General features: G+C 39.6%; 1 protein-coding gene across 2 annotated transcripts in view; it reads left to right on the top strand.

The window, feature by feature from the left end:
- The window catches only part of LOC132260411 (protein bric-a-brac 2-like), a 109,509-nt gene that overhangs the window by 81,776 nt on the left and 8,914 nt on the right, over nt 1-18,819 (top strand). The window lies entirely within an intron of this gene.

Genomic DNA, 18,819 nt, shown 5'->3' with positions numbered 1-18,819 from the left:
AAGTGTTATTTTTAAATGTGTCACAAACTCTAATCGGTTTAAATGTTTTTGAGAGTTATTATTTATTTATAAATCATTAATATTGCGGTTCGATTGCACATTACTGTTTGGCACAAATTGGGAATAATAATCACAATTATTGGAGTGATGGAAAAGCTCTTTTGCACACTTTCAGGCATTGCAATCTCTTGCCCTTTTCACTCCCGCAATTCCTAATGACAAATGTATGAAATGTCGTGATGTTTTTTTTGCATAATTCTAACTGAAATTACAATTCTTAATGATCTGTCATCAGGATTGCCAGGCTATTTTGGGTCTGAAATTGAGCCGAATGAAGTGGAAAACATATATTTTTCCCCGCATGCAAAATCCACTCAAATGTGAGCAATGAATGAATTTTAAATATGACATATATAGTGCAAGTATTTAAAATTATAATTTGAAGTTGCATTTTTCCGTATGTCGTCCGTTTTGTGTGCATATCACTTGCATTTGTTGGCCCCGAAATGCAATCCGAATGAGGCACTCCAGGAGATGTGATAAAAAAGAAATGTGCCAGGGTGGAATGATGACGCGCAATGGGCATGTGGATATAAAAAGCCCATCTGTTTAAGCTCTAGCCATTAAATTTTAAATTAGCTTTCCTCATCGCATGGCTCTCATCATCGTCATCTATATAATAAAAAAAAGCATTGAGTTTTGCGCCATAATATTTCGTCCTCCCCTGCTTTCTTCCTCACGTCCTTCCACATGAGCACATCAATGGAATGTGTGATGTGCAGTGTGGAAATGTTCCCTGTGCATCTTCCGCCCCACCTTTCGACGCCCGCCACCCCCCGAAAAATACCCCCGTTTGTGTGTCCCATAGCGCCATCGGAAGGGTTGCCGGGGAGAAACATAGATAGAGAGAGAGGAAAGGCTGCGTTTTTTTCGCGCACTGCTGCATCATCAGGTTCCTCAGCATAAATAATTAATGTTGATATTTCGTTTGCAATAGAGTGACTTTCCATTTCCACGCCGCCATGCAAAATACATATATCGGTCGTGGGAAGAAAGGAAGAGACTCAAAAGGAATGGAAGAAATTCATCCCCAGCGGCATTCGTTGGCAATCATGTCGAAAAATTATATTTTATTTTTGCATTGCAGAACCCGGTGCAAAAACACGATGATTTATTTTTTGCAATTTGTTACATTCACTCCCATGTGACGATTTAATGATTAATTACAGTGCTTCAGTGTGTTCTTGCTCCTGGTGAATTTTACATTGCACCAAGAGTTGTTTCATTTTTATTTCCACACATTTTGTATATATGTTGTGTTGTTTTTTCTCTCTCTTCTTGCTGTGAATCGCACAAAATGCATTGTGATACAAATTTTCGTTTGGGGATTGAAATTTGATGTTGAACATAGGCGAAAATCTGTGAGGGTTTTTCTTAGCAAATCACGCCAATCTCCGGTAGGGAACTTGTCAATCTGCGAGGGAGAGAAAAAGTGGTGAATTTCCCGGGAAGAATAGAAAATTGCTCAGTAATAGGATGAGAGCGAGATGGCAAAAAATTAATAATATAAAAGAAGTCTTCAATACTTGCGCGGAAATTAATACATTTTTTGTTACACTCTTCTGTTCGGGGAGGGATGAAAAATGGCAGAGAGACAGAGAGTAAAATTGCTCATTTTCTTGTATTTAATCCAATTACCTCAATAATTAAGATGGTAAAAATGACTATAATATGACGCAAACTCAATTTCTCCGGCAACATTTAGAATTCTTAAATAATATTGAGTTTTCTCTCTCTCTCTCACACACGATGGACATTTCCTCGCTGGCCGTCTTTTTTTTCTATTGCCGAGGAAATTGCTTCTGAGTGGAGTCCGTGGCGCTCGGGGTGGAAAATCAAATGAAAATGTTAATAAATTCACCAGGAATACTATAATGCTTCTTCATTTTTCTCTCCCATCCTCGCAATGTCCTCCTTGGCAATTTCATCCCCACGAGCGCGCAGTCAATTTTGCTTTGATGACCAACAATTATTGCATTAAAGTTGCAATAATTGCAAAAGCACGACAATGTGATTTTTTTTTATTATTCCAGTGCATTCACAAGTATTTTTTTCTGCAATTTGCCCATTAATTCTTTATTATTCTCCGATTCAATTATTGTTTTCTCCATTTAACATTTACTCGCGATTCTTTTTCTACCTCTGCGCGCGTGCAATATTTGATTTCCGAGGACAATTTCATCATAATTTAATAATGGTTCATATATGGGAGAAAGTGCATAAATACAAGGGGGTAAAAATGCAGGTTTTTTTCATACATTCATTCGTCAATAAAATTGTCTTTAGCATAAATATTTAAGCAGATATGTACCTCTTGCATGGAATGTCGTCGTGAAACTCCGCACAGAGTCTCAGGGCAAATAGAAATTGTAACAGTGAATTTATTATTTATTGAGTAACAATTTTCTTGTCACAGATCACTGTAATGCTAATATTTGTTATTAATTTTCTACGTCACCATCTGAACAGTTCCACAGCATGTTGTGGCTCAATATCGATTTATTTGTGCTTGTTCTGGCTCATGAAAATTCCCAGTTATGTTCGAAAGATTGAACGGCCGTTGTCTCCCCAATTCATTGATCTTATACACGAGCTTTCATGGCATTGACGGTCAGGGGAGAGTTATAATTCTCATTAATTGGGGAATTTTCTCATGGACTTCTGTTTAATTTAAAATTATAATGAAGTCGTGAAGAAGATTTTGAGGGCCAATTAAACTGTGATGGAAAGGAAATTTTTTACCCATGTTATTCCTTTAAAAAAGAAACTAATCACCCTTAATTTGTGTACACTGATTTATTCATTTCTTCGCATTTAACCCTTTCCTCGAAAGATTGAGACTAGAAATTGTGTCTCATCCAGGGTAAAAATAAAAAAAAATTGTGTCTTCTTTTAAGGTCGTCGCTTTTTCATGAAGAAATTAATGTAAATCAGCAGTGTTTGCACACTTCTCCTCAACTCCAATCGTGTTTGTGTAAATATTTCCTCACAATTAACCCCCGCCACATGTGACAGTGTAGCATTTTGCATATTTCTCGCCGCCCCTTGACTTTTCTGCAATTTATTAGGTGTACATTATATTAATTAGACCTGGCGACTGCAAAGCACCTCGCGTCCGCAGGGAGCACTTTGTGGGGGATGCAGAAGAGTCCCTCCTGTGTGTCATACTCTCCATCAATATTTTTCCAGAGCGAGATTCGATGTGCATCCGAAAAACGGCCATTTTCTCTATATACCGCGCATTTTATGTCTTGGTCTCTTTGCTTTTCTTTCAACTCTTTCTCCACTGTAAACCCTTTTGCATTCCCATATCGGTGACTTTTTTTCGTCCGCGCGCTGTGCAAAATGGGGGTGGAAAAAAGAATTGAAAAACCCACCCACATTCGGCGTTCCACTTTCCCGTCACTTCTTGTTTTACATTTTTCTATTTGTGACATTTTTTTTCCAGAGACCATCGTCTCTCTCACTCACATATTCCGCATATATTTTATATCGCGTCATTTCAAAAAGAGCTCAATTGTAATTTTTTGCACCACATCTCTCGCCATGTATCGACTTTTTCCCTTGCACGTTGTGAACTTTTTTCTGTCTACACGATTCTTTTTTGTTGGTCCTTGTATTTCTCCTCCATCTCATCTGCTTCTCCGGGCGGGGGTGCGGGAGAGCCTTTCATTTGATCCGCGCGCTCTCGCGCGCGTCCCCAAAACGAGAATCGCGACCATCCAGCCACCCCCTTTTATACGTGTCTGTCCATCCGAGGGGGCGACACCGCCCCTGCCCGCCCACCGTGAGGGCCTGTGTAAAATGTTGCAAAATTTCCAGCTAATGCAATATTCCTCGCAAGAGGACGACGTCCACCCCAGTGATGAGTGTAGGACTTGCACGGCGACAAAGTTTCACGCGTTCCTTTCGGCAAATTTCCCAAGTGTGTCTGCCATGTGCTTGGGGGTTGAAGGAGGAAGTTTCGTGGTGTCAGACATTATCTATGGCTGTAATATCGAATATTTTAACAGAACCTATCGATTTTGTCTTGGCAATTCAAACTTTGAAAGTGCAGAATAAAGCGATTATTCCCAGGCAAAATACATAAGCTCTGTTTCCTTGCTCTTGAATTGTTCTTCTCTATGTAAACTATCATATCTCTTAAAGCTATTGTTCTTTCGTAACTGACTTTGCGATTTACAGCGTTACAAGCTTTTGGTTGTTTTAAGTTATCCTCTTTGCAATCGCTCTCATTCGCTCTTTTTACTAGTGATGCTTGAAGTACATTAGAATACGTTTAATCGGGATTGTTTCTGTGAAGCAAGACCTCTTGACTATTGCACTGATTAGGTTGAGAATCTTAGCGTTGATCTCTCTTATCATTCTCTTTCGGCCCGCCTACTCAAATGCTCCGCCCACCACTGTTTTCAAGTCAACTGGACAATTGCAGTTCAGTTGAAACTTTCACTATCACTCAATATTGCACGAAAGTTTGCCGGCTGTGACGGAGCCTGGGCAGAAAGCTGGTCTCTGGGGGTTTGGGGCTTTCCACCGTTCTTCGCTCTCGTCACCGTGCGAGACGAGGTGGACGATGGGCCTCGTCCGGGGACTGAGCGGGAGGTGCAAAAAGTGTCATCAGCAATTGCGAGCGAATAGGAAATCGAGGACAGATTTTAGGAGCGAACACTATATAGGCGGAAAAGACGCGGTGTGGGAATATTCATCGGGCGCTGAATTGAAAAATTATTGACTTTTAAATGCTATAATTGCTGGTGGAAAATGAATGGAGCGAAGCTGACTTATACATTTTAAAACCATATTCAGCGGGACAAATTCATTTTAGAGAACTTTCCGGCGGAGAATTGTAGCTCATAAATGAGAAGATTTGGCAGGACACACTAATTGGCATGTCTATTTTCGTCCAATCTCTCTGAATTATTTATCCATTGATGGGCTGAATATTAATTTTCCATCTCAAGAGGACATGGTTTTTTTTCGCTGTTGGTATTTCAATTCCTTTTCCGCCAAATGCTGGCCGACGGTTTGACGGGGAGCATATTGTATACTCTCTCCCATTCCACACTCAGTTAATAGGCTTTTGTGGGTTAACCACCGATCAGTTGCGTTTTGTTGCACCCCTCAAATGGTTTTTCCATCACCTCCCGATGCCATCAAACGCTGCACTCAATCCACTGCAAACCATCAAATAAATTCACCGTGAGTCTATTTTGCTTGGGGAATTTATTTGATTGTGTGCAACCTCCGCCCCAAAAATATATAGGAAGTTGATGAAAACTGTGTGTTTACGGCTCCATGATTGTCACACATCTAATTCTGACGTGCGCGGAGCTCGTGTTGAGTAATATATTAATAAAAAAAAACCGCACAGACAGAAATTGCTAAATAAATTTCTCGGTTATGCAGGAGAAATTGCCACTGATCGAAGTCGTTTGTCTTGCGCTAAAGTGCAAGATTAATGCACGCGCTCTTACCTCAATGCTTTCATCTCCAGTGCGCGAGGGTTAAAGAGTGAATTTTGGCTATTTTTTTGCCCTGCGCGTGCAACTTTCATTTTTCATTGTTATGCCCAACATATTGTGAATTTTTGGACAGTGCATTTTGGCGAGCTTGGCGGGTGTATATATAGCATCAGTTGGTGTAAAATTGATATAATCCTCTTGGTAATCGACATGACTGACCATCATCAACAGCGAAAGCGCCGGACAAACTTTCACTGCTCCACAAAATGCATACACACAATTTTCCGCGACAACACTGGCCGGAGAGATGGGTTGAAAGCTCACCCTTATGTACTGTTCTGCACACATTATGTACAGCCGTGCAGCTTGTGTGCATTGTGGAGCTTCTGTGTGCGGAAGAACGACGCTCCCCTGAAAGTTTTTCAGCCACTCAGTTTCTCAGCGCCAGACCCCAAATGTGGGATAGTCACTGGTTAGCATGGCTGCACTGGGTAAATAGGGCGAAAGCGTGCCGGTTAAGAGAGTCCGGAGAGCTTAATTTCGGGTCGGAGGAGGTTTAAATAGTTCGGCCACTGTACAATTGCATAATTGTGTGCCATAAGTCTGGGATTATTTTTATAAGTTACATCAGCAACTTCCACAGCTCTCCAGAACATGCTAAAGTTTATCCAGAAAACAGTGGAAAATCTGCAATTCCAGCAATTATTACATCCTCTCAACTTGGAAAACTGCTACATGATGTAATTCGCAGACTTTTCTCCTGTCGTACATGGACTTTTATTAAATGTCCTGTAAAAGCTTCGTGTGTAGGTGGAAAAAGTGATGGAAAGCTCATGGTATTTTCGCAAGTTAAGAGTCATGGTAAAATATAACATGATATTCACAATTAGTTTTCACTTTGACTCTTTATTACGTAATTACTGAGTGGAAATAGTTGAGTGTATTTGTGCAAGTTCTCAAATTAAAGCCATGTTGGGCAATTTTAAATGTGCTACTTGGGTGCAAAATTGATTATTCACCGAGAAGAAGTTAAAGTGATTTAAAATTCCTGCTCTCGAGGGAATTCTGTTCTAAATTGAGCTTGCAAAAGTGGCTTTAGTCACTCTCTGTATGGATGATGATTCAGTTTTTTTTTCGCCTGCCACAGAAACAGTGTGTTTTTTCTTGCAAATCTATCCTTTTATTCATCACCGCATTAGATATGCGAAAGTACGTATTTCCTAGTCACGAAGCATATAATTAAATTATAATATTTGCTACAGAGATTTTCTGGAAATAAATTCATTTGCATAAATAAATTAATATATATCCAAGAGATCTTGTATACAAAATGTAATTAAATTTATGTTCTCGTTTCAAATTTCTTAATTAATATACAGCCATAAGATTTTCTCCTCTCTCTCTCACTCTTGCTCGCCTCGGACTTTTATTTCACATTATACTTTTTCCTCCACTGTTTTTTCGCCATTCCAGTGGCGAGAGAATCGCACTCATGGAACAAGTGAGAGAGACTCACAAGAAGAGATGCTGTTGAAATTGTAATAAATAAAATGGGAGGAAGGAGAGTTAAATAAATTATTTATTGCCAGACAGATCTAATTTTATTCCTCGTGTTCTAAGCATAAATAAAAGACACACATAAATCCTTTTACATCGCGCACAAATAATGCTGAATTAGTGCTCTCAATGTCTTGATACTGAATAGATTCATGGGGAATTATTTTCTTTTATTAGTTGATTAGCGAAAGATGTTTTCTTCTGCCCTATTTTCTTCTGCTTTACAAATAAAATACACACTGTAAGACAATTAAATTGCGTCATGTGTTGAAATGAAATCCAGTTTCTACAGTGGAGGAAATTGCATTCTAATAATTACATTATAATATTTACTCTTACAAATATTAATTTTTTTTTCAATCTATCCTTATAATAAACACTCTTGTGGACTTTATTATAATTAATTTTGTAACAAGTGAGGAAAATTATAGCATGTTTCGTACACAGAAGTCTTTTCAATACACATTAATAATTGATTGCAATTATTGCCATTGAGTTTTTTCACGGTGTTTTCTAGCCACTATCATTTATTCCCCAACAAACTCCACTCAACTGTGGACAAAATCGTCAGCATTTTGTAACACTCGTAACTTTTCCCGTATCATTTTTCCCGTGTGTTGCCACAAAAATCTCCTGACTGCACTGAAAATGGATTTAGTGGCGCTGTAGAGTCATTCATACATTTCCCATGCGGAGAATTATGGTATTTGCCATGTGCTTTTCATTTTGATTCAATATCACTTGCCATCAGGTCGAAATGTTGTTGCACATCAACTTGATAGAAGTCCGCACAGATTTCCCGTCACACACAAACAGTCAACGGGCAAAAATGCGACGAAAAACGCGTGGTGTTTTTCTTAAAATTGAATCATGCGGGAAAAGTAAGCATTGAGTTTGAGGAATGAATATATTTTAATTTTCCATGACAATTTTTGCACAACCAACACAAAATATAGTCTTTATGGCACTTTTTTTTTTAATCTAGAAAAATTATTGCACAATGCTTTTTGACTCTTTCCATTTCACTGTGGAACTTGTATGGTCATGGCGAATGGTTCTTTTTTTCGCCCTCCTAATAGAAAGTTATGCTCGCAGAAGGGCGTCGAGACGGTATTTACAGTGTGCGATATTTCATTCAGGAGCCGTGCAATAAATGTAACATTTCTTGCTGCGAAAGGGCGAAAACAGAGAGATAATTTCCAATGCGGTGAAAAATTCGGAGAGTGTAAAAAGTGAATTTTCCTCCTGTCATCAATGGTGGGGAATCTTAATAAAATTAATTGAACATTTTAGTGTAATGTCAGTGGGATGTAAACAATATAAATGGTGAGATTGTGAATTTGTTCTGTTTATGCAATACACTTTTAAATTTTATTGCTGATGAGCCCAGAGAGGGGGGAGGGGAAAAGAATGGAATTTTCAAAATAGTTTTCTGGGTGGAGAAAAAGAGTGAGAAGAGGAATTTTGTTTGGGGGACTAAAGGGCGAGAGTGAGATGAAAAACTTGAGGCGCGCAATGGAGGCAAAATAAACACAAACGCCCAGTAACAATGTTTGGCGCCAAAATTTTTATTTTCTCTATTTATTAGACCAACACGATACAATGTGATCTCATTTTCATCCACACTTCCATGGGCATATTAAGGCAATTTTTATCTCTTTTTCCCTCTGGCCAAACTTGCGCCAGAGGAGCGTGTCTGCATCCATTTCACTCTGTAATTGCTTTTTATTGTCTGCTCAAATGTTATTATAATATTTAGTTTTTCTCTAGTGTTTACGGAGCCACCATGAGAATATTTGTGTTACATTTTATTCTCTAACATTTCTCTCTGTCTGCTCAACACTTTGCCGTGCAACGAGCGCGGAATTCTATTTGAAAATGGTTGAGAGAATGCCAGTGCACACTATGTATGTCACTCCCTGGCATGACGTGCCCCTCGGTAATTTGTTCTGCACATGGTGAGAATCCGATGGAAAGTCTGGGTGGCGAAGAGGGAGCGAAGATGGGCAAAAGTAGGTGAAAGAGGCAAAGAGAATTGAAACACCCCCACTTGTGAGACCAATAAAATAGTAAAGAATAAACACCAGAGCGTTAGTTATAAATTTTCTTATTATGTAGCACAGTTTAATTGGTTGGATCGAAAATAAATTTCCCGTTGCAATAAAAACTTTGTGTTTACTGCCTCAAATAATTCGCCTTCCTCTGGCTGTTCCTACAATTTTCCAATGCCCGCGGGTGGAAAATGCGCGCCGCGCCACATTTTCACTCCCCCTTTCTAGGTTGGGTGTTTTAAGTGAAAAGTGATTATTAGAGCGTTTTTTTTCTTTCTTCACTTGGTGGGTGGCAAGAGTCTTTCTTCGAGTGTGCAGAATTTCCCGCGAATTTCAAAGCATCCGTGAAAATGCAAGAAAGGTTGGCAAAAAGGGGCTCAAGTTGGACACGAAATATCGCGTGGCTGAGGATTTTCATCCACCGCTAAGCAATTTTGATGGAAAAACACGAGGGATGATTGGAGAGTCTCGCCAAAAAATGGACAAACTTCTCACGATTTTGCCACTTAATTCCTCTCAACAAATTAGAAACACACTCATAGGGTGAAAATAGATTTTTCACCAACTCTTCACATGCACTGTAAGCTTGGCAGTTTGTGCAGAAAATACTTGTAGTTCAACAGTTTTCACAAATGTGTCCAATTTTTGTGATTTACACTGCAAATCATGCTTTCGAAATTCAATGAAAGAGATGCACTTTTGCCATTAATTTGCCAAAAGACAAGTGTCCAATGGCCATTGGCCATTAAACCTGATGAATTACTGAAATGAAGAGGCTTTTCTCTCAATGCCCTTTATCACTAATATTACTCAGGCTGAATGGCAATCAATGCCACTCATATTTATCGCATTTAATTATAATTGAACAGCAAGCGGAAAATCCGATGCAATTTTCACTAAATAGCACTTTCTTCTCGAGTGCCGGGCATTAAATTAAGTAGATCGATTGACGGTGCGGTGTAAGATGTGAATTGAATGTCCGTGTGACTGCCGGTGGCACTTCGCCCGCTCCTTTCCGCTCCTTGGCACTCCGGCTGGGGCGGCCCGAAAATGGAAATGCATGCCCAGAACACGGTGTATACTGTTGATAAACCAAAATTGAAATTTGTTGTATGGCTCTCCGGTGTGTCCGGAGCCTGGGAAATGCAATGTGGGACGCTGTTGGGGGCCAGAGAGCAATTGACGAATTGAGGGGTTGTTTTGGGTGGCGGAGGCTCGGCGGTGGGGTCATAATTAAATCGATTAAACAATGACTGGTGGCTATAATAGTTGCAAGAAGTGGACGATAGTGCGCCCAGAGTTGGGACGTGATTCGTCTGGTGCGGGAGGCCTTCTGGGGAGTGTGTGTGCACCCTTTGGTGATTGTGCTTTTCGCCAGCACCCCCACAGCCCCGCACATCATATTCGCATGCGAGTGTGGGTCTCCGGGACTCTGGTGTGCGCTGCATTATTCCACCTATACGGTGATTGTGCTCTAAAACATGCAGGTTTCGCCTCTTGCATCCACACACGGCCCACCGGCTCTCTCTCTCTCGCCCCGTGGAATAATATTCCAAACGCTGAGTGGGTGGGGGCGGGCGCTGCCGCCAAATGACACCCTCAGTGCCACTCTAGAGACCCCATTCACCTTTCCTGTCCACCAAATCCGCCCCGCCGCCGTATCAGCTTGTGGGTCTTCGCCGGGTGCGCTGCCGATAAATAAATATTAATTATTAATTTGTCTAACCGTAAATTTTGGGACTGTGAGCGAAATCAACGTGGAAACCTGACGAGGGGTGCGAGGCGAGCAGCCGATGACGAAATACAATGCACAAATCTATATTATTTTAATGCGCGTTCCTATTATTTTCTATTCCACTCACAAGCAGAGTTGAGGCGCTCTCAGAGGAGGCTAGATAGGAGATGAAGTGTGTAAAGGGCGATAAAGGATCCAAATAGCACATAAACTGGAATCAAGTCGTTTTTTTCAATATTCTGATAAAGTCGAATTTCAGTTAACTGCGGATTTTTCGTCCAATTTGCCTTTTTCAACAGAGTTTTTTTTTGGGTAAATATGGTGTAAATTGGAAGGCAATAGTAAATTGATGGATTAAAAGCACTTCAAGACAGAACAATATAATTCCAAATCTGCACAAAATCACCTGATCAACTCCGTTTTGCATTTCCCGCTTTAATGTTTCTCGTGGCGTATTTATTTTAGGCGCGCTGTATCCTAATGGCAGTAAACTCTAATGCAGCGACTTTATCAATAAACTATGGCGGTCGGTTCATTGAAAATCACCGCGAAATTATTGTCCGGTGTGTATTTGTGTGTCGTGAACGGGAGCTTCGCGGCCTCTATAAAATCCGCTTAATATTTAATGGCGCCTCCTCTTAAGAATTCCCTCTTAGGCAAATCAATAATTGATTGGGAAAGAGAAAAACAACCGCCGCCCAGATAATGCTCTGGCAGTGGATATATTCGTTAGGGCGACGAGGTGTCCTTCCGAAAGCTGCCGTGCGATGGAGTGGGAGTCATCAAAGTTGATTATATTTACTCAATTCCTATAACCAGTGAAACTTGCTACAATTTATATTTTATGAAGCACTTATAAATATTTTATTGACATCAATATAAATGAGATAGATTTTCTCTCCCCTGCCGTTCGGCCTCCGGACGTGAAATGTGACGGGAAGTGAAGAGAAATATGCTGTTAAAGTCAATAAGCATGATCAAATGGAGGGCATGTCATATGTTTTGAAGAAATTATTTAGAGACGATGATAAAAGTTTCTTCTGTCTCGCTTCTTCTCTCTTTTTTTATGTGAAAAATTACATGAAGTAGTAATTTTGTATAAGCGATGTTCTTCCTTTGACTGGCCGTCCATTTGGATGAATTGGGCATGACTATTCAAGAGTTTGAATAATTTGATGACCTTTTGGGGTCAAACAAAATGTCCAGACAATTAATTGTATAAATAATTCACCATGTCTTCAATTTCGCTCCGAAGAAAATGTCGAGTTGAATGGAAACTGGCTCATATTCCAATATTAATATTCACTTTGTTGGCTGAAGAAGTGAGTGAGAGAAGAGAGAAAAAAAGAGTCCCGAGAATTGAGGAGACATCAAAAAGGGGGGAATGACAAAGCATGTTTCGATATAATTTATTTTTGATCGGTTTTATGGATAAATCTCTCGTGTATCTCCACTTTATCCCACCCACGCACACACAGAGCGCAAAGTGCGTATTTGAGAGTTTATTTGGATAATGCGATTGAATTTTATTTATACTCTAAATCACTAAAAGATTCACTTGAGCAGAGAGAGAGACTGAGATGAAATTACTTTTGGAGGCATATCGCGCCTCCATGTAAACAAACTTGGATGGCAATTAGAGAAAAACATTGATCACCAGGGCGATTTATATTAGTTTTATAATTAAACTCTTTCAGTGTTTATCCATGGTGAAATATGAGTATTTTCTCTGTCTCTCCTGCTATTTTCCAAGCTGCGAAAGTCTCTCTAATTTTCTCATTTACACTCTGGCATTTGGACATTTTGTAATTGCATTGTTGAGAGTGTATTGTCATATTTTTAAGCACTTGCATACGTAATTATAATAATATTGGTGGTAATTTTATGATCATTCAATAGTCAGTAATTCGCATTATGATTATTATTATTATTTATATTCGCTACATAAATGAATATATCCCCATGTTGTTGATACATAGTAAATCCTCATTAATATATATTCGCGAAATATTGCGCATTTCCACACAAAAGCTCACCGTACAGCGTCTGTGCATGGTGATATAGTAATGTCTAAATAATTCTACATGTGGATAAGAGTGCGATATAATTTATGGATGGGAGCTTTCGTGAGAATGTTGGGCATGATGGTCTTAAAAAATAGACATTCGCCAGTGGCGAAGAGGCCAAAATAATAATAAAATGAGGCACATGAAGGAAACATCTCAATTCACCTTCCGAATGCCTGGGAAGATTGCCGGGCATGTGGAAGCGGTTGAGGAGGCGAAAGTAGCAGCGAAATCATCAAGTCCATATTGTTTGCCATGCTATATACATACATATATATATGTATGTTTTCCACCCAGACATGAGACTTATGAATAATTCATTCTTGTTATTTTACATTTTATTCGCAACCTGTAATTTCCTTATTTCCTTGTACAACTAAACGATAAAAGTGATTTCTTGCCTTTTTTCATCGGTCGAACTCCTGCCTTTTTTGTAGGTTAATCTTGTCTTGGATCGCCTTTGCGTGTTTTTCCGTGGATTTTAAATACACATTTTATGCTTTGGCCATTATATGAAGAAATTTACTGTAATATAAAATGCACTTTCTTGTCTCCTACTTTACAATTTCTGGCATTATTTTTTTTTACCCTTTGCTAAACACCAAGGCGTAAGAATCAAAGTGGCAAAGAAACTTCAGCACTCTCGCTCGACAGAGAGAAAAGATGAGTGATGTTAATGTTATTATAGAAAGAAGAGAAAAAAAGAGTCAGAAAGTGCTGTAATATTTAAATTGTATGCAAGTTCATGTAAAATTCTCGAGCTGATGCGCTTATTTGTTGATATAGTAATCTCTTGGGTGGGGAAAATTCCGAGAGGAGAGTGGAAATGCTCAGCAATGTGGAGCATATTACAGTGATCGTAACCACCAACGGCGATAGTAGCATTTTATCCGCATCTAAAAATGCAATAAAATGTAATTGATGAATCGTATGTACATTATGTAAAAGATAATCATTTGTAATCCAACCGTTTCTTATCTCATTTCTCCCTCTCTCGTCTCAACTGTGTCTTGTGAGTTAATGCATGCATTTGGTTGGTGAGTGGAAGGTTGAAAATAATAAGATTTCATGGCTTGAGAACAATTTTATAAAACAATTTAATGCTAATTTTCCACTAGTGCCTTTTGTGCCTTGAATGGATTATATTCAATTTCTCTATCCTGAGCCTCAGGATCTGTTTTCCTCGCCACTCTCAGGAAAAATCCCAATAAATAAATAATTAGTGAGTTTAATATGTGCAGCTTCTTCCCCAATTTCTCCACACTTTTTTAGTGGTTCAATGTCACCGTGGAGATTTCAGCAAAGTCCATTTGACACTGAGCATCGTGTGAATTCCTTGCGATGATATTAAACTTATACCAACGAAGGCGCGCAGGTCGATGACGATATGCATAATTAACAATGTTACAATATCGATTGCATTTTCTATTCTACCAGCAATGGCCTCAGTTCAATTGCTGATAACTTTCAGAATGCAAAGACACCGCGAAACGGTGGCAAAAGTTGCACTGATGACCCGCGAAAAAGAGGGGGCGCGAAACTCACCCCTTTTCTGCCCTCCAGGCAGACGCGCGAAGGTGCCTCTATCCAATTGCAAACAATTCCAATTATACAGTCGGTGGTGTCATGTTGACACCATCCACCGAGCGAATAATTCCGATTGAATTTAATTAATTTGCAATAAAATTAAAATTAATTTCGCCAACTGTGTATTCGTGTGGTGGCTGCGTATTTCAGTAATTGGCCAACTGAATAATTAATAATTAATCAGGGAGTTTCACTATTTGCATATTATTTGTTCGATTTGCTCACAATTTTCCGACTATTTTCACCCTCTTAACCACTGAGTCGCTTGAGTCGAGATGGGCGACAAAAAAACTGCAGCTTTTCACCATTTGTTTTTGTCTCTGAGTTTCAATATTATACTCAATATATTCCCCCACACGTCGTATTTGGAAATTTCCATTTTGCTATCACCAAATTCACGAGTGTTTGTGTAATTGAGGCAAATTCTTATCAGGGAAGCCGACCGGAGTGATATTTATTTTTTTTCCTAATTTTATGTCAGTAATTGATTGACAAGTTATCAGGAATTTTTGGAGTGCTTTGGTGGTGCGAAGAGAAGAATTGAGAGTGTTTTTGAGGTTTATTTTATGTAATTTCCGTGGTGGACGTTAACCTTTTCTTCAAATGACACTCCTTTCGAAAACGGTAAGATAACCGTCGGCTGGGATGTCTTTGGGGGTAAATTTTGCCTGGAGAAATGAAGAAATTAGTGGCATTTAGGACACGAAGTATTTCTGTATAATTGACGATCGAGCATTTCCTTTGCATCTGTGATCAATTGAGTGAAATTCCAGGGAGTCGCACGAAATTGACAATGCAATTCCTGGTTGTGCATGAGGGAAGAGGTGTAGGAAGACACCTGAGAGATACAGTTGATTGGGAGTGTGAAAAGTGAGAGAAAAACACATGTTAAATGCAAATTTCGAATAACGCCCCGAAGAAGATGCCGAGCAGAAGGCGCACGGAGGAAAGGTACATATAAAAAGAATTAATTGCACGTGACTCTCCGGTATCTCTATGGGTAAATGAGCTGAGGAGAGGTGCAAAAAAACGGGTGAGAAGGCGAATAGGGACATCCAGTTAAAATATGTACATTAATGCGGAGAGATATTCTCTTAAAATTGCAAATTACCATGTAATAGGAGTAAAATAGCAAGTAAAGAATGTTGTAAAACATGGTGTAACAATGTGTTATTTCTTTTCCGCTTGTATTGCATTCGAATAAATTTATAATACCTGCCAAGAGTGTATTAAATCGGAAGAGGGTGAAGCGGCTCCAGCGTGAAAAAGGCCTCGGCGCACACCTGAATTGCGGCTGAAGAAGGAAGAGCGAGAGCGGGCAAAAAATCACCAACAGCGCGAGTGTAACACAAAACTGTACAAAACAAGAAGATTATTATCGCGAAAATGTTTTCAATGGTGAATTTTCATGCATATTAGTTGCGAAGAATTGACGGAAAATTGTTGCAATTCCTCGTCTATATCGCCAATGTATTGTTTCACACTGACTTGGGTATATTTTCTCTTTTCACCCTGTCAATCTCTTCGCTTCGGGATGAAATGGAGAGAAGTAATTAAAATTTCATAGATCGCCTATCGAGCGGTGGAAAGACGCGTTGCACAATTCCGGAATTTCTCTATAGTCACTCTGTGCTGATCAATTACAAAACTGTGCGATGGCCAGGAAAAGGGGGCAAGAATCAAACGTAATTTCCAATGAAATCGCCCCAAAAACACACACACACACCATGGCCGAGACAATGGGAAATGCTGCGAAAAAGACATGTAAGAATTGCATTCTCACCACCTCAGAAAGCACGCCCAATATCTGGGCGGCAGTTGTGCGGCCGAAAGAGAGGAAAAGTCCGAAAAGAGCCACAGTAATAATATCATATCAAGATGGAAAATTACCAGTTTCACCTGTGTTTTATATGTTATAATTTTGACTTCTTTTTCTCCACTGCACAGTAGCTGCCAATGTTTTTTTCTCTCTTTCTCCTCGCAATTCACCTCACACATTTTCCCTCTCTGTCCGACATTGCGATCAGTTTCGTGGCATTAGTGCATTTGCAGTTTTATATTGTGTATTATATGTGGAAAACATGTCACGATATAATCACCAATAATGATGTACTTTATACTTGTTATGTGAGTTTTTCTCAGAATCTCAACCGACAACGCAAGTGCCCAATGCTAAGTCAGAAACGAAGAAATCAACCACTAGCCAACTATTAAGCATTACAGTATATTAGCAGAGTCGGAGAGTATTTTTTTGTTGTAATTTATTTAATTTTTTCTCTGCACTGGCAACCATTTATTATTCGGATTATTCAGAACGCGTGAAAATTGAGCGACACTGCAGTGAGCAAATTAATTATACAGGCGAGAACATGGTATTGTGTGTAGTTCGTGGGGCTCGAGGAAATCCACTGAAGCATTGGTGGCTGTCAATTTATCCTCCTGTGGAGAAAATACATGCATGAAATATGCTTATTGAGTATCGTCATATTCAAATTTTGCGCAAGAAAGCGTGGCGATCTTGCGGAGGATTGGAATTAGATAGAGAGATCATAAAAACATCATTAATATAAGAACAAGCATTCGAACTGTGAAGCAAAACTGGGACAGAAAAACACATTAAGATGACTTAGAGTTAAGATTCTTGGTCTCAAACACAAATATTTTAATGAAAATCTTCATGTGTTTTAATTTAATGAGAAAAATTAGATAATTAGAAAATATTGTAATAGAAAAAATTAGAAAATGAGAAGTATTTTAGAACGACCTTCCAAGTGTCCAAGCATTTTTAATCGGTATATCAATTTTAAAAGTAAGTGAGATCTGAGAAAGTCGAAAGAAAAGAGTCAATGCGGAAGACTAATCTGTGTTATTTCGGCTGCAGAAGCGAATCCCGCGAGCGTGCGGCGAAAAGAGCTTTTCACACCTACGAGTGAGTGTGAATAGAGGTTGTGTCGCTCTTGTCTGGCGGTCGTCTAGTCTGAAGATGCGAGAAGGTCTCGTTCCCCTCCTCAGTCCGCACAAAAGACAGATGATTTTCCATGCCCGCAGCACTTGCGTCATGAGACACGAGCGTCTCGCAGGGCGATGTTCACCATCAGAGTGTGTTCGCCACCCCACAAGAGGGTCTCTCGCCCACACACACACAAATACACATACACACACCCACAGCGATTTTTCCCACTTGAGCTCGAGTGTGCTGGGGAAAATGTGAGTGAAGTGGGCCTCCTGAACACATTCCCAAAAACCTCATGCTTTTCCCGCCAAGAGACCGCAAACTATCTTCGTGCCAAGCTCCCAAATATCCGGCATGTGGGAATGTCATCAACCGGTCCGGATTCCCAGTGTTGCCCTGGAAAACCACCCACAATTCATCCCACTAATTTTCACAGCATGTGAACATACACACACCGCATCGAGTGGGGCGAAATGTGCAATTTTAATTGGTTAATCGGGAATTTTGCATGAAGATTGCGCGCTCCAAGTGCGGAAATTTTCTAAGAATTTAACTCAATAAATTATAGCATTATATAAGGTTGGAGAATACATGAAAATTCTCCCCCGCGCGCGCAATGCACGAGTGAAAATTCCCATGTGAGCAAGTGAGAGGTGCTGAGAAAAGCAATTTTCTCCCATTCCCTGGCCCAGCACTGTGGTTATTAATTAATGATAAAATCCGTGAATGGTAATTGATAATTTTTCCGTCAGTGACTTTTATTGACTGGCGTCTGCTGTCATTGTGTTGAATGAGTGGAAAATATCCTCATTTTCGTGGATAACATTTAATCGGCGACAACGACACAAAAATATATCTTATTCATGGCCTTTCCTCCTGCACTCGCGGTTTGATTTTTATTCATTTTTCAGCATGCCACACAGTGCAGCGAGGGTGAAAAATGGCAAAAGCCTCCCTTCGTGTCATGAATCATTGATTCACCCATTGTAACTATAATTTCAATAATTTGAACGATTTTGCACACAGTCAATCATTCACTTCTCCGCACTCGTTCGCTCCGATGGCGCAGGGATTAGTTTCGGCGGTGGTCAAATGTATCACTGGATGCATTATTTATCCATGCACAATTATGCATTTATATATGGGGATTTTTTTCCCTCCCAACGCACGCGAAAACGTGTCGCGCAATTGATGGAATATTGTGGGGAAAATTGTGCGAGATGCAATAAAAATAATTCACCTTGAAATTATGAATAAAGAATGCAATGTGGATGTGTTGGAAAAGAAGTGGTACAGAACAATAAATAATAATTGGGCCGCGCGCGGGAAGGCTTAAGGGCGAATCCTT

Source organism: Phlebotomus argentipes, unplaced genomic scaffold (genome assembly GCF_947086385.1).
Source record: "Phlebotomus argentipes unplaced genomic scaffold, Phlebotomus argentipes genome assembly scaffold_18, whole genome shotgun sequence".
Taxonomy (NCBI): domain Eukaryota; kingdom Metazoa; phylum Arthropoda; class Insecta; order Diptera; family Psychodidae; genus Phlebotomus; species Phlebotomus argentipes.
The sequence above is the reverse complement of the archived record's forward strand: the minus strand, read 5'-3'. Positions and strand labels throughout refer to the sequence as shown.